General features: G+C 49.6%; 1 long non-coding RNA gene across 1 annotated transcript in view; it reads left to right on the top strand.

The window, feature by feature from the left end:
* LOC134933340 (uncharacterized) overlaps positions 1 to 18662 on the top strand; it is a 32387-nt gene that overhangs the window by 6231 nt on the left and 7494 nt on the right. The window contains exon 3 of the long non-coding RNA XR_010179677.1: positions 13856 to 13985. This is a non-coding gene — a long non-coding RNA (uncharacterized LOC134933340). The remainder of the gene's footprint in view (positions 1 to 13855; positions 13986 to 18662) is intronic.

Genomic DNA, 18662 nt, shown 5'->3' with positions numbered 1-18662 from the left:
ACAGTGTATATGTTTATGTATACTATGTATGTGTATACTATGTATTGTTATGTATACTATGTATATGTAAGTTACGTTCAGCATTTCAGTTGCGATGTCATGTCACATCTCAGCATGCCTTGCCACAGTTTTGCTATTAGAGCAAGCTGTAATTGTAGCACGGCATACTGGGATGTTCAGTTCCATAGCATCTGGAGTCTTGGACATTGCCTACGCCTGCTGTATATGTATGTATGTATATATACTGAGTCTGTGCACATATACAGATGGAGCCGCGCTCATCTGAGGCGGCTCCATCGCAGGCCTGCACTCCCGGCATGACTAGGTGATCTGTCCGCCTAGCCCCGCCGGAGTGCACAGAGACACTCTCCCATTCTAGTGAATGGGGCGCGTCTCCATCACGGAACCGCGCTCACCCTGGATGGAGACGCTCTTCCATTCTGGTGAATGGGGTGAGTCTCTGTCATGGATGCGCGGACGGAGACGCTCTAGCGATAGGCACGCCTAGGCACAGACAGAGCCACGATTAGCGTGGCTCCATGTGTACTGTAAGTATGTATATGTACACTATGTATAGGTATGTTTACTATGTTTATGTGCTGGTCACACCCTTTCAGAAGGCCCTTGTCATTGCATTCCCCTTTGAGCCCTTTAGTACTCAGTCCGACACTGCCTCCTCTGACCGCGAAGGTCTCTCTGGGTGTTTGGTCCCCCCTGAAGGTGGACAGTCTCCCCCTGGGTCCTGCAGTTGCCTGTGCCAGTGTTGCTCTTGATCCCCCGTGGTGCCGTGTCGCTGCACGATTCTCCTGCAAGCCGCAGCCTTCTTGGATCCTGAGCCTGGCTCCAGAGCGATTCCGTGTGCTGTGCCGGGTATCTTTGCTCCGCTGAGCTGCTGGCTTGAGGGATTTCCTCTACCGCCTGGCGGCTCCTGATTGCGGGTTCCTCTATGGTGACTGCTGCTGTCCCATGGCTGCGCTTGAATTGGGGTTCTGTTCTGCTGAACTGCTACTGCCTGCTGGTCGCTTCTCTGCTGCTGGGGTCTTCTGTCTGTTTCCATTTTGAATGCCGTATAATGTGGGTATTTCAGACCTGATCGCTAGGGTGCGTTTTTTGCATCCCTGCGATCAGGTAGTAGCTGCCTACAGGGGGAGTGGGAAATTGCTGTGCAGGAGAGCTGCACAAACAGAAGTTTGTGCAGTCTCTGCACAGCCCAGGACTTACTCTTCCAGTGCGATGATCGGGGCCGTTGCTGACGTCAGAAACACTCCCTACAAACGCCTGGTCCCTCCTGGGTTTTTCCGGCCACTCCCTGAAAACGGTCAGTTGCCACCCACAAACGGCCTCTTTTCTTGCACATCCCGTCACTGCCCGCTGATCCCCGTCGCTGCGGACCGACGGCCTGCGTATTGCGGTGCATACGCATGTGCAGTTCAGACCTGATCGCAAGGTGTACGAAAACGCAGCCTAGCGATCAGGTCTGAATTAGACCCAATGTGTCTGTTGGGCCCTGGTGACTGCTGTTCCGCTTTCTCACTTCTGTGATACTGGACACCCTGATCTCTCTGAGGTCTGCTGGCGTTAAGCTGTCATTATTTCATTCTCTGTTGATCTAGTCATCCCAGTCTCCGTTTCAGTGCTATTCTGTAGAGTCCTGCTCCTGATACTTACCTGCTGCAGCCTGGTTGTCTTTTGCTTGAACTGTTCACTCGTTCGTCTGTCTCGCTGTCTCTATATTTCCGTCTTCAGTTCAGTGTGACCCTGTGTAGCTCCTGACTATACCTTCAGTCTCCTGTTCCAGTTATCCTATGGATTTTTGCTATCACCTGCTTTGTTGATTTGGTCACCTCAGTCTCCTGTTCAGGGCTACCCTGTGCAACTTTTCTGTTCTCCTACATTGGCTGTTCCTTCTGACCATGCTATGGAACGCTTGGTCTCCAAGCCATTTTCCACTCTTATAACAGACCGATGGCTCGGATAGCTGAATTATCTGTGGCTGTCCGTTTCATGTTAAAATATGCAGAAGATGGGGGATGGGTCTGGTGAGCCATAGTACTGTTTTTCTGTCCCGGAGGACTTTGGTATCACTGTTCCTGACCAGTTGATCTCCTTGGACTCTCACTTAACATACCGGCCCAATCTTCTGGGATGTTTTGGGTCACCTTCGCTGCAATAGCTTTCACCTGGTTGAACGTTTTATGTTCTGTTTTATTTTTATGGTTTTGTATTCTGTTTTGATTTGAGTGCGCATGCGTTGCTATTGGTTTTTCCTTACTCTGGTATGGCTATTATCTGTACGTTATGCTCTTATATTTTACTTGAATGTTTATATACGGTCCATTCCTGTTCACGTATGTGTGAATTTTCCCAGTATGTATAGTTTTCTCCCAATATTTTTGATTATATTTTTAGAGATATATATTTGTATAGATTTATATTTTTTTGTATATAGTGTATATTTTATTTTTCTATTTTATTATATATTTTCTCTGACGTCCTAGTGGATGCTGGGGACTCCGTCAGGACCATGGGGATTAGCGGCTCCGCAGGAGACAGGGCACAAAAATAAAGCTTTAGGATCAGGTGGTGTGCACTGGCTCCTCCCCCTATGACCCTCCTCCAAGCCTCAGTTAGGTTTTTGTGCCCGTCCGAGCAGGGTGCAATCTAGGTGGCTCTCCTAAAGAGCTGCTTAGAAAAAGTTTTTAGGTTTTTTATTTTACAGTGAGTCCTGCTGGCAACAGGCTCACTGCAACGAGGGACTTAGGGGAGAAGAAGTGAACTCACCTGCGTGCAGGATGGATTGGCTTCTTAGGCTACTGGACACCATTAGCTCCAGAGGGATCGAACACAGGCCCAGCCATGGAGTCCGGTCCCGGAGCCGCGCCGCCGACCCCCTTGCAGATGCCGAAAAGTGAAGAGGTCCAGAAACCGGCGGCAGAAGACTTTTCAGTCTTCATGAGGTAGCGCACAGCACTGCAGCTGTGCGCCATTGTTGTCACACAATTCACACCAGCGGTCACTGAGGGTGCAGGGCGCTGTGGGGGGCGCCCTGGGCAGCAATGAAATACCTATACTGGCTAAAAGATACATCACATATAGCCCCTGGGGCTATATGGATGTATTTAACCCCTGCCAGGTCTCAGAAAAACGGGAGAAGAAGCCCGCCGAAAAGGGGGCGGGGCCTATTCTCCTCAGCACACAGCGCCATTTTCCCTCACAGAAATGCTGGTGGGAAGGCTCCCAGGCTCTCCCCTGCACTGCACTACAGAAACAGGGTTAAAACAGAGAGGGGGGGCACTTATTTGGCGATATGATTATATATATTAAGATGCTATAAGGGAAAAACACTTATATAAAGGTTGTCCCTGTATAATTATAGCGTTTTGGTGTGTGCTGGCAAACTCTCCCTCTGTCTCTCCAAAGGGCTAGTGGGGTCCTGTCCTCTATCAGAGCATTCCCTGTGTGTGTGCTGGGTGTCGGTACGTGTGTGTCGACATGTATGAGGACGATGTTGGTGAGGAGGCGGAGCAATTGCCTGTAATGGTGATGTCACTCTCTAGGGAGTCGACACCGGAATGGATGGCTTATTTAAGGAATTACGTGATAATGTCAACACGCTGCAAGGTCGGTTGACGACATGAGACGGCCGGCAAACCAATTAGTACCTGTCCAGGCGTCTCAAACACCGTCAGGGGCGTTAAAACGTCTTTTTACCTCAGTCGGTCGACACAGACACAGACACGGACACTGACTCCAGTGTCGACGGTGAAGAAACAAACGTATTTTTCTTTTAGGGCCACACGTTACTTGTTAAGGGCAATGAAGGAGGTGTTACATATTTCTGATACTACAAGTACCACAAAAAAGGGTATTTTGTGGAGTGTGAAAAAACTACCTGTAGTTTTTCCTGAATCAGATAAATTAAATGAAGTGTGTGATGATGCGTGGGTTTCCCCCGATAGAAAATTATTGGCGGTATACCCTTTCCCGCCAGAAGTTAGGGCGCGTTGGGAAACACCCCTTAGGGTGGATAAGGCGCTCACACGCTTATCAAAACAAGTGGCGGTACCGTCTCCAGATAGGGCCGCCCTCAAGGAGCCAGCTGATAGGAGGCTGGAAAATATCCTAAAAAGTATATACACACATACTGGTGTTATACTGCGACCAGCGATCGCCTCAGCCTGGATGTGCAGCGCTGGGGTGGCTTGGTCGGATTCCCTGACTGAAAATATTGATACCCTTGACAGGGACAGTATTTTACTGACTATAGAGCATTTAAAGGATGCATTTCTATATATGCGAGATGCACAGAGGGATATTTGCACTCTGGCATCAAGAGTAAGTGCGATGTCCATATCTGCCAGAAGTTGTTTATGGACACGACAGTGGTCAGGTGATGCAGATTCCAAACGGCACATGGAAGTATTGCCGTATAAAGGAGAAAAAGACAACGTCTTTTCAGCCTCAGTCCTTTCGTCCCCATAAGGGCAAGCGGTCAAAAGGCCAGTCATATCTGCCATGGGATAGAGGAAAGGGAAGAAGACTGCAGCAGGCAGCCCATTCCCAGGAACAGAAGCCCTCCACCGCTTCTGCCAAGTCCTCAGCATGACGCTGGGGCCGTACAAGCGGACTCAGGTGCGGTGGGGGGTCGTCTCAAGAGTTTCAGCACGCAGTGGGCTCACTCGCAAGTGGACCCCTGGATCCTACAAGTAGTATCCCAGGGGTACAGATTGGAAGTTCGAGACGTCTCCCCCTCGCAGGTTCCTGAAGTCTGCTTTACCAACGTCTCCCTCCGACAGGGAGGCAGTAGTGGAAACAATTCACAAGCTGTATTCCCAGCAGGTGATAATCAAAGTACCCCTCCTACAACAAGGAAAGGGGTATTATTCCACACTATATTGTGGTACTGAAGCCAGACGGCTCGGTGAGACCTATTCTAAATCTGAAATATTTGAACACTTACATAAAAAGGTTCAAATCAAGATGGAGTCACTCAGAGCAGTGATAGCGAACCAGGAAAAAGGGGACTATATGGTGTCCCGGGACAGATGCTTACCTCCATGTCCCAATTTGCCCTTCTCACCAAGGGTACCTCAGGTTCGTGGTACAGAACTGTCACTATCAGTTTCAGACGCTGCCGGTTGGATTGTCCACGGCACCCCGGGTCCTTACCAAGGTAATGGCCGAAATGATGATTCTTCTTCAAAGAAAATAAACGATCGCCTGATAAGGGCAAGGTCCAGAGAACAGTTGGAGGTCGGAGTAGCACTATCTCAAGTAGTTCTACGACAGCACGGGTGGATTCTAAATATTCCAAAACCGCAGCTGTTTCCGACGACACGTCTGCTGTTCCTAGGGATGATTCTGGACACAGTCCAGAAAAAGGTGTTTCTCCCGGAGAAGAAAGCCAGGGAGTTATCCGAGCTAGTCAGGAACCTCCTAAAACCAGGAAAAGTGCCAGTGCATCATTGCACAAGGGTCCTGGGAAAAATGGTGGCTTCTTACGAAGCGATTCCATTCGGCAGATTTCACGCAAGAACTTTTCAGTGGGATCTGCTGGACAAATGGTCCGGATCGCATCTGCAGATGCATCAGCGGATAACCTTATCGCCACGGACAAGGGTGTCTCTTCTGTGGTGGTTGCAGAGTGCTCATCTGTTAGAGGGCCGCAGATTCGGCATACAGGACTGGATCCTGGTGACCACGGATGCCAGTCTGAGAGGCTGGGGAGCGGTCACACAGGGAAGAAACTTCCAGGGAGTATGGTCAAGCCTGGAGATGTCTCTTCACATAAATATACTGGAGCTAAGAGCGATTTACAATGCTCTAAGCCTGGCAAAACCCCTGCTTCAGGGTCAGCCGGTGTTGATCCAGTCGGACAACATCACGGCAGTCGCCCACGTAAACAGACAGGGCGGCACAAGAAGCAGGAGAGCAATGGCAGAAGCTGCAAGGATTCTTCGCTGGGCGGAAGATCATGTGATAGCACTGTCAGCAGTGTTCATTCCGGGAGTGGACAACTGGGAAGCAGACTTCCTCAGCAGACACGATCTACACCCGGGAGAGTGGGGACTTCATCCAGAAGTCTTCCACATGATTGTGAACCGTTGGGAAAAACCAAAGGTGGATATGATGGCGTCTCGCCTCAACAAAAAACTGGACAGGTATTGCGCCAGGTCAAGAGACCCTCAGGCAATAGCTGTGGACGCTCTGGTAACACCGTGGGTGTTCCAGTCAGTGTATGTGTTTCCTCCTCTGCCTCTCATACCAAAAGTACTGAGAATTATACGGCAAAGGGGAGTAAGAACGATACTCGTGGCTCCGGATTGGCCAAGAAGAACTTGGTACCCGGAACTTCAGGAGATGCTCACGGAAGATCCGTGGCCTCTACCTCTAAGACGGGACCTGCTTCAGCAGGGACCGTGTCTATTCCAAGACTTACCGCGGCTGCGTTTGACGGCATGGCGGTTGAACGCCGAATTCTAAGGGAAAAAGGCATTCCGGAAGAGGTCATTCCTACACTGGTAAAAGCCAGGAAGGAGGTGACTGCACAACATTATCACCGCATTTGGAGAAAATATGTTGCGTGGTGTGAGGCCAGGAAGGCCCCCACGGAGGAATTTCAATTGGGTCGATTCCTACATTTCCTGAAAACAGGATTGTCTATGGGCCTCAAATTGGGGTCCATTAAGGTTCAAATTTCGGCCCTGTCGATTTTCTTCCAGAAAGAATTGGCTTCAGTTCCTGAAGTCCAGACTTTTGTAAAAGGAGTACTACATATACAGCCCTGGTTGTGCCCCCAGTGGCTCCGTGGGACCTTAATGTAGTTTTGGATTTTCTCAAATCCCATTGGTTTGAGCCACTCAAATCGGCGGATTTGAAATATCTTACATGGAAAGTAACCATGCTACTGGCCCTGGCTTCAGCCAGGAGAGTGTCAGAATTGGCGGCTTTATCGTATAAAAGCCCATATCTGATTTTCCATTCGGACAGGGCAGAACTGCGGAAGCGTCCTCAGTTTCTGCCTAAGGTGGTGTCAGCGTTTCACCTGAACCAGCCTATTGTGGTGCCTGCGGCTACTAGCGATTTGGAGGATTCCAAGTTGCTGGACGTTGTCAGGGCATTGAAAATATATATTTCAAGGACGGCTGGAGTCAGAAAATCTGACTCGCTGTTTATACTGTATGCACCCAACAAGCTGGGTGCTCCTGCTTCTAAACAGACGATTGCTCGTTGGATTTGTAGCACAATTCAACTTGCACATTCTGTGGCAGGCCTGCCACAGCCTAAATCTGTCAAGGCCCATTCCACAAGGAAGGTGGGCTCATCCTGGGCGGCTGCCCGAGGGGTCTCGGCATTACAACTCTGCCGAGCAGCTACGTGGTCGGGGGAGAACACGTTTGTAAAATTCTACAAATTTGATACCCTGGCTAAAGAGGACCTGGAGTTCTCTCATTCGGTGCTGCAGAGTCATCCGCACTCTCCCGCCAGTTTGGGAGCTTTGGTATAATCCCCATGGTCCTGACGGAGTCCCCAGCATCCACTAGGACGTCAGAGAAAATAAGATTTTACTTACCGATAAATCTATTTCTCGTAGTCCGTAGTGGATGCTGGGCGCCCATCCCAAGTGCGGATTGTCTGCAATACTTGTACATAGTTATTGTTACAAAAAAATCGGGTTGTTATTGTTGTGAGCCGTCTGTTCAGAGGCTCCTACGTTTGTCATACTGTTAACTGGGTTCAGATCACAAGTTGTACGGTGTGATTGGTGTGGCTGGTATGAGTCTTACCCGGGATTCAAAATCCTTCCTTATTGTGTACGCTCGTCCGGGCACAGTATCCTAACTGAGGCTTGGAGGAGGGTCATAGGGGGAGGAGCCAGTGCACACCACCTGATCCTAAAGCTTTATTTCTCTAACGTCCTAGTGGATGCTGGGGACTCCGTCAGGACCATGGGGATTAGCGGCTCCGCAGGAGACAGGGCACAAAAATAAAGCTTTAGGATCAGGTGGTGTGCACTGGCTCCTCCCCCTATGACCCTCCTCCAAGCCTCAGTTAGGTTTTTGTGCCCGTCCGAGCAGGGTGCAATCTAGGTGGCTCTCCTAAAGAGCTGCTTAGAAAAAGTTTTTAGGTTTTTTATTTTCAGTGAGTCCTGCTGGCAACAGGCTCACTGCATCGAGGGACTTAGGGGAGAGAAGTCAACTCACCTGCGTGCAGGATGGATTGGCTTCTTAGGCTACTGGACACCATTAGCTCCAGAGGGATCGAACACAGGCCCAGCCATGGAGTCCGGTCCCGGAGCCGCGCCGCCGACCCCCCTTGCAGATGCCGAAGATGGAAGAGGTCCAGAAGCAGGCGGCAGAAGACTTTTTAGTCTTCCTGAGGTAGCGCACAGCACTGCAGCTGTGCGCCATTGTTGTCAGCACACTTCACACAGCGGTCACGGAGGGTGCAGGGCGCTGGGGGGGCGCCCTGGGCAGCAATGTATAATACCTTTTTATGGCTAAAAAAATACATCACATATAGCCCTTGAGGCTATATGGATGTATTTAACCCCTGCCAGATCTCACAAACTCCGGAGAAGAGCCCGCCGAAATAGGGGGCGGGGCTTATTCTCCTCAGCACACAGCGCCATTTTCCTGCTCAGCTCCGCTGTGAGGAAGGCTCCCAGGACTCTCCCCTGCACTGCACTACAGAAACAGGGTAAAACAGAGAGGGGGGGCACTTTTTTTGGCGATATTACTATATTTAAGCTGCTATAAGGATACAACACTTATATAGGGTTGTTCCCATATATATTATAGCGCTTGGGTGTGTGCTGGCAAACTCTCCCTCTGTCTCCCCAAAGGGCTAGTGGGGTCCTGTCTTCAATAGAGCATTCCCTGTGTGTCTGCTGTGTGTCGGTACGTGTGTGTCGACATGTTTGAGGACGATGTTGGTGTGGAGGCAGAGCAATTGCCGGTAATGGTGATGTCACCCCCCAGGGAGTCGACACCGGAATGGATGGCTTTGTTTATGGAATTACGTGATAATGTCAGCACATTACAAAAATCAGTTGACGACATGAGACGGCCGGAAAACCAGTTAGTACCTGCCCAGGCGTCTCAGACACCGTCAGGGGCTGTAAAACGCCCTTTACCTCAGTCGGTCGACACAGACCCAGACACGGACACTGAATCTAGTGTCGACGGTGAAGAAACAAACGTATTTTCCAGTAGGGCCACACGTTATATGATCACGGCAATGAAGGAGGCTTTGCATATCTCTGATACTACAAGTACCACAAAAAGGGGTATTATGTGGGGGGTGAAAAAACTACCTGTAGTTTTTCCTGAATCAGAGGAATTGAATGATGTATGTGATGAAGCGTGGGTTAACCCAGATAGAAAAGTGCTAATTTCAAAAAAGTTATTGGCATTATACCCTTTCCCGCCAGAGGTTAGGGCGCGCTGGGAAACACCCCCTAAGGTGGCTAAGGCGCTCACACGCTTATCAAAACAAGTGGCGTTACCGTCTCCTGATACGGCCGCCCTCAAGGATCCAGCTGATAGGAGGCTGGAAACTACCCTAAAAAGTATATACACACATACTGGTGTTATACTGCGTTCAGCCATCGCCTCAGCCTGGATGTGCAGTGCTGGGGTGGTCTGGTCGGATTCCCTGACTGAAAATATTGATACCCTGGATAGGGACAGTATTTTACAGACTTTAGAGCAATTAAAGGATGCTTTTCTTTATATGCGAGATGCTCAGAGGGATATTTGCACTCTGGCATCGAGAGTAAGTGCGATGTCCATATCTGCCAGAAGAAGTTTATGGACACGACAGTGGTCAGGTGATGCGGATTCCAAACGGCATATGGAAGTATTGCCGTATAAAGGGGAGGAATTATTTGGCGTCGGTCTATCGGATTTGGTGGCCACGGCAACTGCCGGGAAATCCACCTTTTTACCTCAGACCCCCTCCCAACAGAAAAAGACACCGTCTTTTCAGCCGCAGTCCTTTCGGTCCTATAAGAAGCGGGCAAAAGGACAGTCATATCTGCCCCGAGGCAGAGGAAAGGGTAAGAGAGGGCAGCAAGCAGCTCCTTCCCAGGAACAGAAGCCCTCCGCGGGTTCTGCAAAGCCCTCAGCATGACGCTGGGGCTTTACAAGCGGACTCAGGAACGGTGGGGGGTCGACTCAAGAATTTCAGCGCGCAGTGGGCTTGCTCACAGGTGGACCCCTGGATCCTGCAGGTAGTATCTCAGGGTTACAGGTTGGAATTCGAGAAGTCTCCCCCTCGCCGGTTCCTAAAGTCTGCTTTGCCAACGTCTCCCTCAGACAGGGCGACGGTATTGGAAGCCATTCACAAGCTGTTTTCTCAGCAGGTGATAGTCAAGGTACCCCTCCTACAACAGGAAAAGGGGTATTACTCCACGCTATTTGTGGTACCGAAGCCGGACGGCTCGGTAAGACCTATTCTAAATCTGAAATCTTTAAACCTGTACATACAAAAATTCAAGTTCAAGATGGAATCACTCAGAGCAGTGATAGCGAATCTGGAAGAAGGGGACTTTATGGTGTCCCTGGACATAAAAGATGCTTACCTGCATGTCCCAATTTGCCCTTCACATCAAGGGTACCTCAGGTTCGTGGTGCAAAACTGTCATTATCAGTTTCAGACGCTGCCGTTTGGATTGTCCACGGCACCTCGGGTCTTTACCAAGGTAATGGCCGAAATGATGATTCTTCTGCGAAGAAGAGGCGTATTAATTATCCCTTACTTGGACGATCTCCTGATAAGGGCAAGGTCCAGAGAACAGCTGGAGGACGGAGTAGCACTAACCCAAGTAGTGCTGCAACAACACGGGTGGATTCTGAATTTTCCAAAATCTCAGTTGACCCCGACAACACGTCTGCTGTTCCTGGGAATGATTCTGGACACGGTTCAGAAAAAGGTGTTTCTTCCGGAGGAGAAAGCCAAGGAGTTATCCGAACTTGTCAGGAACCTCCTAAAACCAGGAAAAGTGTCTGTGCATCAATGCACAAGAGTCCTGGGAAAGATGGTGGCTTCTTACGAAGCAATCCCATTCGGCAGATTCCACGCACGAACTTTTCAGTGGGATCTGCTGGACAAATGGTCCGGATCGCATCTGCAGATGCATCAGCGGATAACCTTATCGCCACGGACGAGGGTGTCTCTTCTGTGGTGGTTGCAGAGTGCTCATCTGTTAGAAGGCCGCAGATTCGGCATACAGGACTGGGTCCTGGTGACCACGGATGCCAGTCTGAGAGGCTGGGGAGCGGTCACACAGGGAAGAAACTTCCAGGGAGTATGGTCAAGCCTGGAGATGTCTCTTCACATAAATATACTGGAGCTAAGAGCGATTTACAATGCTCTAAGCCTGGCAAAACCCCTGCTTCAGGGTCAGCCGGTGTTGATCCAGTCGGACAACATCACGGCAGTCGCCCACGTAAACAGACAGGGCGGCACAAGAAGCAGGAGAGCAATGGCAGAAGCTGCAAGGATTCTTCGCTGGGCGGAAGATCATGTGATAGCACTGTCAGCAGTGTTCATTCCGGGAGTGGACAACTGGGAAGCAGACTTCCTCAGCAGACACGATCTACACCAGGGAGAGTGGGGACTTCATCCAGAAGTCTTCCACATGATTGTGAACCGTTGGGAAAAACCAAAGGTGGATATGATGGCGTCTCGCCTCAACAAAAAACTGGACAGGTATTGCGCCAGGTCAAGAGACCCTCAGGCAATAGCTGTGGACGCTCTGGTAACACCGTGGGTGTTCCAGTCTGTGTATGTGTTTCCTCCTCTGCCTCTCATACCCAAAGTACTGAGAATTATACGGCAAAGGGGAGTAAGAACGATACTCGTGGCTCCGGATTGGCCAAGAAGAACTTGGTACCCGGAACTTCAGGAGATGCTCACGGAAAATCCGTGGCCTCTACCTCTAAGACGGGACCTGATTCAGCAGGGACCGTGTCTATTCCAAGACTTACCGCGGCTGCGTTTGACGGCGTGGCGGTTGAACGCCGAATTCTAAGGGAAAAAGGCATTCCAGAAGAGGTCATTCCTACACTGGTTAAAGCCAGGAAGGAGGTGACTGCACAACATTATCACCGCATTTGGAGAAAATATGTTGCGTGGTGTGAGGCCAGGAAGGCCCTCACGGAGGAATTTCAATTGGGTCGATTCCTACATTTCCTGCAAACAGGATTGTCTATGGGCCTCAAGTTGGGGTCCATTAAGGTTCAAATTTCGGCCCTGTCGATTTTCTTCCAGAAAGAATTGGCTTCAGTTCCTGAAGTCCAGACTTTTGTAAAAGGAGTACTACATATACAGCCCCCGGTTGTGCCCCCAGTGGCTCCGTGGGACCTTAATGTAGTTTTGGATTTTCTCAAATCCCATTGGTTTGAGCCACTCAAATCGGCGGATTTGAAATATCTTACATGGAAAGTAACCATGCTACTGGCCCTGGCTTCAGCCAGGAGAGTGTCAGAATTGGCGGCTTTATCGTATAAAAGCCCATATCTGATTTTCCATTCGGACAGGGCAGAACTGCGGACGCGTCCTCATTTTCTGCCTAAGGTGGTGTCAGCGTTTCACCTGAACCAGCCTATTGTGGTGCCTGCGGCTACTAGCGATTTGGAGGATTCCAAGTTGCTGGACGTTGTCAGGGCATTGAAAATATATATTTCAAGGACGGCTGGAGTCAGAAAATCTGACTCGCTGTTTATACTGTATGCACCCAACAAGCTGGGTGCTCCTGCTTCTAAGCAGACGATTGCTCGTTGGATTTGTAGCACAATTCAACTTGCACATTCTGTGGCAGGCCTGCCACAGCCTAAATCTGTCAAGGCCCATTCCACAAGGAAGGTGGGCTCATCCTGGGCGGCTGCCCGAGGGGTCTCGGCATTACAACTCTGCCGAGCAGCTACGTGGTCGGGGGAGAACACGTTTGTAAAATTCTACAAATTTGATACCCTGGCTAAAGAGGACCTGGAGTTCTCTCATTCGGTGCTGCAGAGTCATCCGCACTCTCCCGCCCGTTTGGGAGCTTTGGTATAATCCCCATGGTCCTGACGGAGTCCCCAGCATCCACTAGGACGTTAGAGAAAATAAGATTTTACTTACCGATAAATCTATTTCTCGTAGTCCGTAGTGGATGCTGGGCGCCCATCCCAAGTGCGGATTGTCTGCAATACTTGTACATAGTTATTGTTACAAAAAAATCGGGTTGTTCTTGTTGTGAGCCGTCTGTTCAGAGGCTCCTACGTTGTCATACTGTTAACTGGGTTCAGATCACAAGTTGTACGGTGTGATTGGTGTGGCTGGTATGAGTCTTACCCGGGATTCAAAATCCTTCCTTATTGTGTACGCTCGTCCGGGCACAGTATCCTAACTGAGGCTTGGAGGAGGGTCATAGGGGGAGGAGCCAGTGCACACCACCTGATCCTAAAGCTTTATTTTTGTGCCCTGTCTCCTGCGGAGCCGCTAATCCCCATGGTCCTGACGGAGTCCCCAGCATCCACTACGGACTACGAGAAATAGATTTATCGGTAAGTAAAATCTTATTTTTTGTGCCCTGTCTCCTGCGGAGCCGCTAATCCCCATGGTCCTGACGGAGTCCCCAGCATCCACTACGGACTACGAGAAATAGATTTATCGGTAAGTAAAATCTTATTTTATATATTATTTTAGATTTATATAGACTGTAAGCTCCTGCGGGGCAGGGACTGATATGGATGACATGTGTTCTATATACAGCACTGCACTTATTTGTGGTACTATATAAAGAAACAATAATAAATATGCATGTATATCAGGAACATATTATCGCGCCTCTAATTTTTTTTTTCAGGTGGACCATCTCCACGATTGAATTGTGAGGCCATCAGCCGCCATCCTTCATCTCTGGGCTTCTGCGCGGTCATCTTTACTACAAAGCAAACTCTGAAAATAGAACCGCAGGAATAGTCGACCCAAGACAGGTAATTAATATTATTATTAATTACCGATAGCGCTCAGGCTAGACTTCACTTCTAGACCTGTAGAGGCGTGGTAATATGTTTCTGGTGTACATGGATATTTAATATGTATGTTTTCTAGTAGGTGAAAATTTTCATTTTCACCCACCTTTGTAGAAATTTAAGGAGCCCCCTTAGTGCGAAATCACCCTGCCAAAATGCAACACAGTTTGTGTTTGAGCACTTGTGTGTTAGGACACCTGCAAGGACATATTTATACAACACTGTGGGGGTAGCTTTTCTAAGGCACGATTTATCAAAACTGGCCTTGATGGTGACCTTGATAAACTGTGTCTTATTGGGGTGTGGCCTGGATGGACATGGAGTAAGACGTAAGTCTTACTGCTTTCCAGCCCGATAACTCTCTTTACCTATCCTGTGGCCACCAAAAGACTCATCCATATTTTTTTTTTTGTACAAGCGTGTGTCTACCTGCCACTCTGTACTGACCAAAGGGTCTCCTCCAGCTCCAGACTGCTGGTCGCCATCTTTCCGGGCTCTTCTGCTCAGGCTTGGACTGGGCTGTGTATGGGTATTTAGGGTAATCCCTGGTGGGCCCATGAAATTCATAGCCACGTCCTCTGCCGCTGGAGGGCGATGCCTAGTTGAGGTCTCCGGAGTGGTTTATTATAGCAGGCTGCACAGTGCAGCTGCTTGCCGGGCAGTCATCGGGCCGTTGACTGAGCCGGCTGATGGCTGTGGATGGTGGAATCAGTCTCTGTACTGCCAATCACCCCACTTGCACTGGGCTGTCCGGCCTTATATGTGTGTGTGTGTGTGTGTGTGTGTGTGTGTGTGTGTGTCTGTATATACATGTACAGGTTAAGTATCCCTTATCCAAAATGCTTGGGACCAGAGGTATTTTGGATATGGGATTTTTCCATATTTTGGAATAATTGCATACCATAATGAGATTTCTCTGACGTCCTAAGTGGATGCTGGGGACTCCGTCAGGACCATGGGGATTAGCGGCTCCGCAGGAGACAGGGCACAAAAGTAAAAGCTTTAGGATCAGGTGGTGTGCACTGGCTCCTCCCCCTATGACCCTCCTCCAAGCCTCAGTTAGATTTTTGTGCCCGGCCGAGAAGGGTGCAATCTAGGTGGCTCTCCTAAAGAGCTGCCTAGAGTAAAAGTTTTGTTAGGTTTTTTATTTTCAGTGAGTCCTGCTGGCAACAGGCTCACTGCTACGAGGGACTTAGGGGAGAAGAAGTGAACTCACCTGCGTGCAGGATGGATTGGCTTCTTAGGCTACTGGACACCATTAGCTCCATAGGGATCGAACACAGGCCCAGCCATGGAGTCCGGTCCCAGAGCCGCGCCGCCGACCTCCTTGCAGATGCCGAAGAGTGAAGAGGTCCAGAAACCGGCGGCAGAAGACTTTTCAGTCTTCATGAGGTAGCGCACAGCACTGCAGCTGTGCGCCATTGTTGTCAGCACACTTCACACCAGCGGTCACTGAGGGTGCAGGGCGCTGGGGGGGGGCGCCCTGGGCAGCAATGAAATACCTATACTGGCTAAAAGATACATCACATATAGCCCCTGGGGCTATATGGATGTATTTAACCCCTGCCAGGTCTCAGAAAAACGGGAGAAGAAGCCCGCCGAAAAGGGGGCGGAGCCTATTCTCCTCAGCACACAGCGCCATTTTCCCTCACAGAAATGCTGGTGGGAAGGCTCCCAGGCTCTCCCCTGCACTGCACTACAGAAACAGGGTTAAAACAGAGAGGGGGGGCATTTATTTGGCGATATGATTATATATATTAAGATGCTATAAGGGAAAAACACTTATATAAAGGTTGTCCCTGTATAATTATAGCGTTTTGGTGTGTGCTGGCAATCTCTCCCTCTGTCTCCCCAAAGGGCTAGTGGGGTCCTGTCCTCTATCAGAGCATTCCCTGTGTGTGTGCTGTGTGTCGGTACGTGTGTGTCGACATGTATGAGGACGATGTTGGTGAGGAGGCGGAGCAATTGCCTGTAATGGTGATGTCACTCTCTAGGGAGTCGACACCGGAATGGATGGCTTATTTAGGGAATTACGTGATAATGTCAACACGCTGCAAGGTCGGTTGACGACATGAGACGGCCGGCAAACCAATTAGTACCTGTCCAGGCGTCTCAAACACCGTCAGGGGCTTTAAAACGCCCATTTACCTCAGTCCGTCGACACAGACACGGACACTGACTCCAGTGTCGACGGTGAAGAAACAAACGTATTTTCCATTTGGGCCACACGTTACATGTTAAGGGCAATGAAGGAGGTGTTACATATTTCTGATACTACAAGTACCACAAAAGAGGGTATTATGTGGGGTGTGAAAAAACTACCTGTAGTTTTTCCTGAATCAGATAAATTAAATGAAGTGTGTGATGATGCGTGGGTTTTCCCCGATAGAAAATTATTGGCGTTATACCCTTTCCCGCCAGAAGTTAGGGCGCGTTGGGAAACACCCCTTAGGGTGGATAAGGCGCTCACACGCTTATTAAAACAAGTGGCGTTACCGTCTCCAGATACGGCCGCCCTCAAGGAGCCAGCTGATAGGAGGCTGGAAAATATCCTAAAAAGTATATACACACATACTGGTGTTATACTGCGACCAGCGATCGCCTCAGCCTGGATGTGCAGCGCTGGGGTGGCTTGGTCGGATTCCCTGACTGAAAATATTGATACCCTTGACAGGGACAGTATTTTATTGACTATAGAGCATTTAAAGGATGCATTTCTATATATGCGAGATGCACAGAGGGATATTTGCACTCTGGCATCAAGAGTAAGTGCGATGTCCATATCTGCCAGAAGATGTTTATGGACACGACAGTGGTCAGGTGATGCAGATTCCAAACGGCACATGGAAGTATTGCCGTATAAAGGGGAGGAGTTATTTGGGGTCGGTCCATCGGAACCTGGTGGCCACGGCAACAGCTGGAAAATCCACCTTTTTTTTTTACCCCAAGTCACATCTCAGCAGAAAAAGACACCGTCTTTTCAGCCTCAGTCCTTTCGTCCCCATAAGGGCAAGCAGGCAAAAGGCCAGTCATATCTGCCCAGGGATAGAGGAAAGGGAAGAAGACTGCAGCAGGCAGCCCATTCCCAGGAACAGAAGCCCTCCACCGCTTTTGCCAAGTCCTCAGCATGACGCTGGGGCCGTACAAGCGGACTCAGCTGCGGTGGGGGGTCGTCTCAAGAGTTTCAGCGCGCAGTGGGCTCACTCGCAAGTGGACCCCTGGATCCTACAAGTAGTATCCCAGGGGTACAGATTGGAGATTCGAGACGTCTCCCCCTCGCAGGTTCCTGAAGTCTGCTTTACCAACGTCTCCCTCCGACAGGGAGGCAGTATTGGAAACAATTCACAAGCTGTATTCCCAGCAGGTGATAATCAAAGTACCCCTCCTACAACAAGGAAAGGGGTATTATTCCACACTATATTGTGGTACTGAAGCCAGACGGCTCGGTGAGACCTATTCTAAATCTGAAATATTTGAACACTTACATACAAAGGTTCAAATCAAGATGGAGTCACTCAGAGCAGTGATAGCGAACCAGGAAGAAGGGGACTATATGGTGTCCCTGGACATCAAGGATGCTTACCTCCATGTCCCAATTTGCCCTTCTCACCAAGGGTACCTCAGGTTCGTGGTACAAAACTGTCACTATCAGTTTCAGACGCTGCCGTTTGGATTGTCCACGGCACCCCGGGTCTTTACCAAGGTAATGGCCGAAATGATGATTCTTCTTCAAAGAAAAGGCGTCTTAATTATCCCTTACTTGGACGATCTCCTGATAAGGGCAAGGTCCAGAGAACAGTTGGAGGTCGGAGTAGCACTATCTCAAGTAGTTCTACGACAGCACGGGTGGATTCTAAATATTCCAAAATCGCAGCTGTCTCCGACGACACGTCTGCTGTTCCTAGGGATGATTCTGGACACAGTCCAGAAAAAGGTGTTTCTCCCGGAGGAGAAAGCCAGGGAGTTATCCGAGCTAGTCAGGAACCTCCTAAGACCAGGAAAAGTGTCAGTGCATCATTGCACAAGGGTCCTGGGAAAAATGGTGGCTTCTTACGAAGCGATTCCATTCGGCAGATTTCACGCAAGAACTTTTCAGTGGGATCTGCTGGAAAAATGGTCCGGATCGCATCTTCAGATGCATCAGCGGATAACCCTATCTCCAAGGACAAGGGTGTCTCTTCTGTGGTGGCTGCAGAGTGCTCATCTATTAAAGGGCCACAGATTCGGCATTCAGGACTGGGTCCTGGTGACCACGGATGCCAGCCTGAAAGGCTGGGGAGCAGTCACACAAGGAAAAAATTTCCAGGGAGTGTGATCAAGTCTGGAGACTTCTCTCCACATAAATATACTGGAGCTAAGAGCAATTTACAATGCTCTAAGCTTAGCAAGACCTCTGATTCAAGGTCAGCCGGTATTGATCCAGTGGGACAACATCACGGCAGTCGCCCACGTAAACAGACTGGGCGGCACAAGAAGCAGGAGGGCAATGGCAGAAACTGCAAGGATTCTTCGCTGGGCGGAAAATCATGTGTTAGCACTGTCAGCAGTGTTCATTCCGGGAGTGGACAACTGGGAAGCAGACTTCCTCAGCACGACCTCCACCCGGGAGAGTGGGGACTTCATCGGGAAGTCTTCCAC

The sequence above is a fragment of the Pseudophryne corroboree genome, chromosome 6 (genome assembly GCF_028390025.1).
Source record: "Pseudophryne corroboree isolate aPseCor3 chromosome 6, aPseCor3.hap2, whole genome shotgun sequence".
Classification (NCBI taxonomy): domain Eukaryota; kingdom Metazoa; phylum Chordata; class Amphibia; order Anura; family Myobatrachidae; genus Pseudophryne; species Pseudophryne corroboree.
This window is presented reverse-complemented; position numbering and strand designations above follow the sequence as displayed.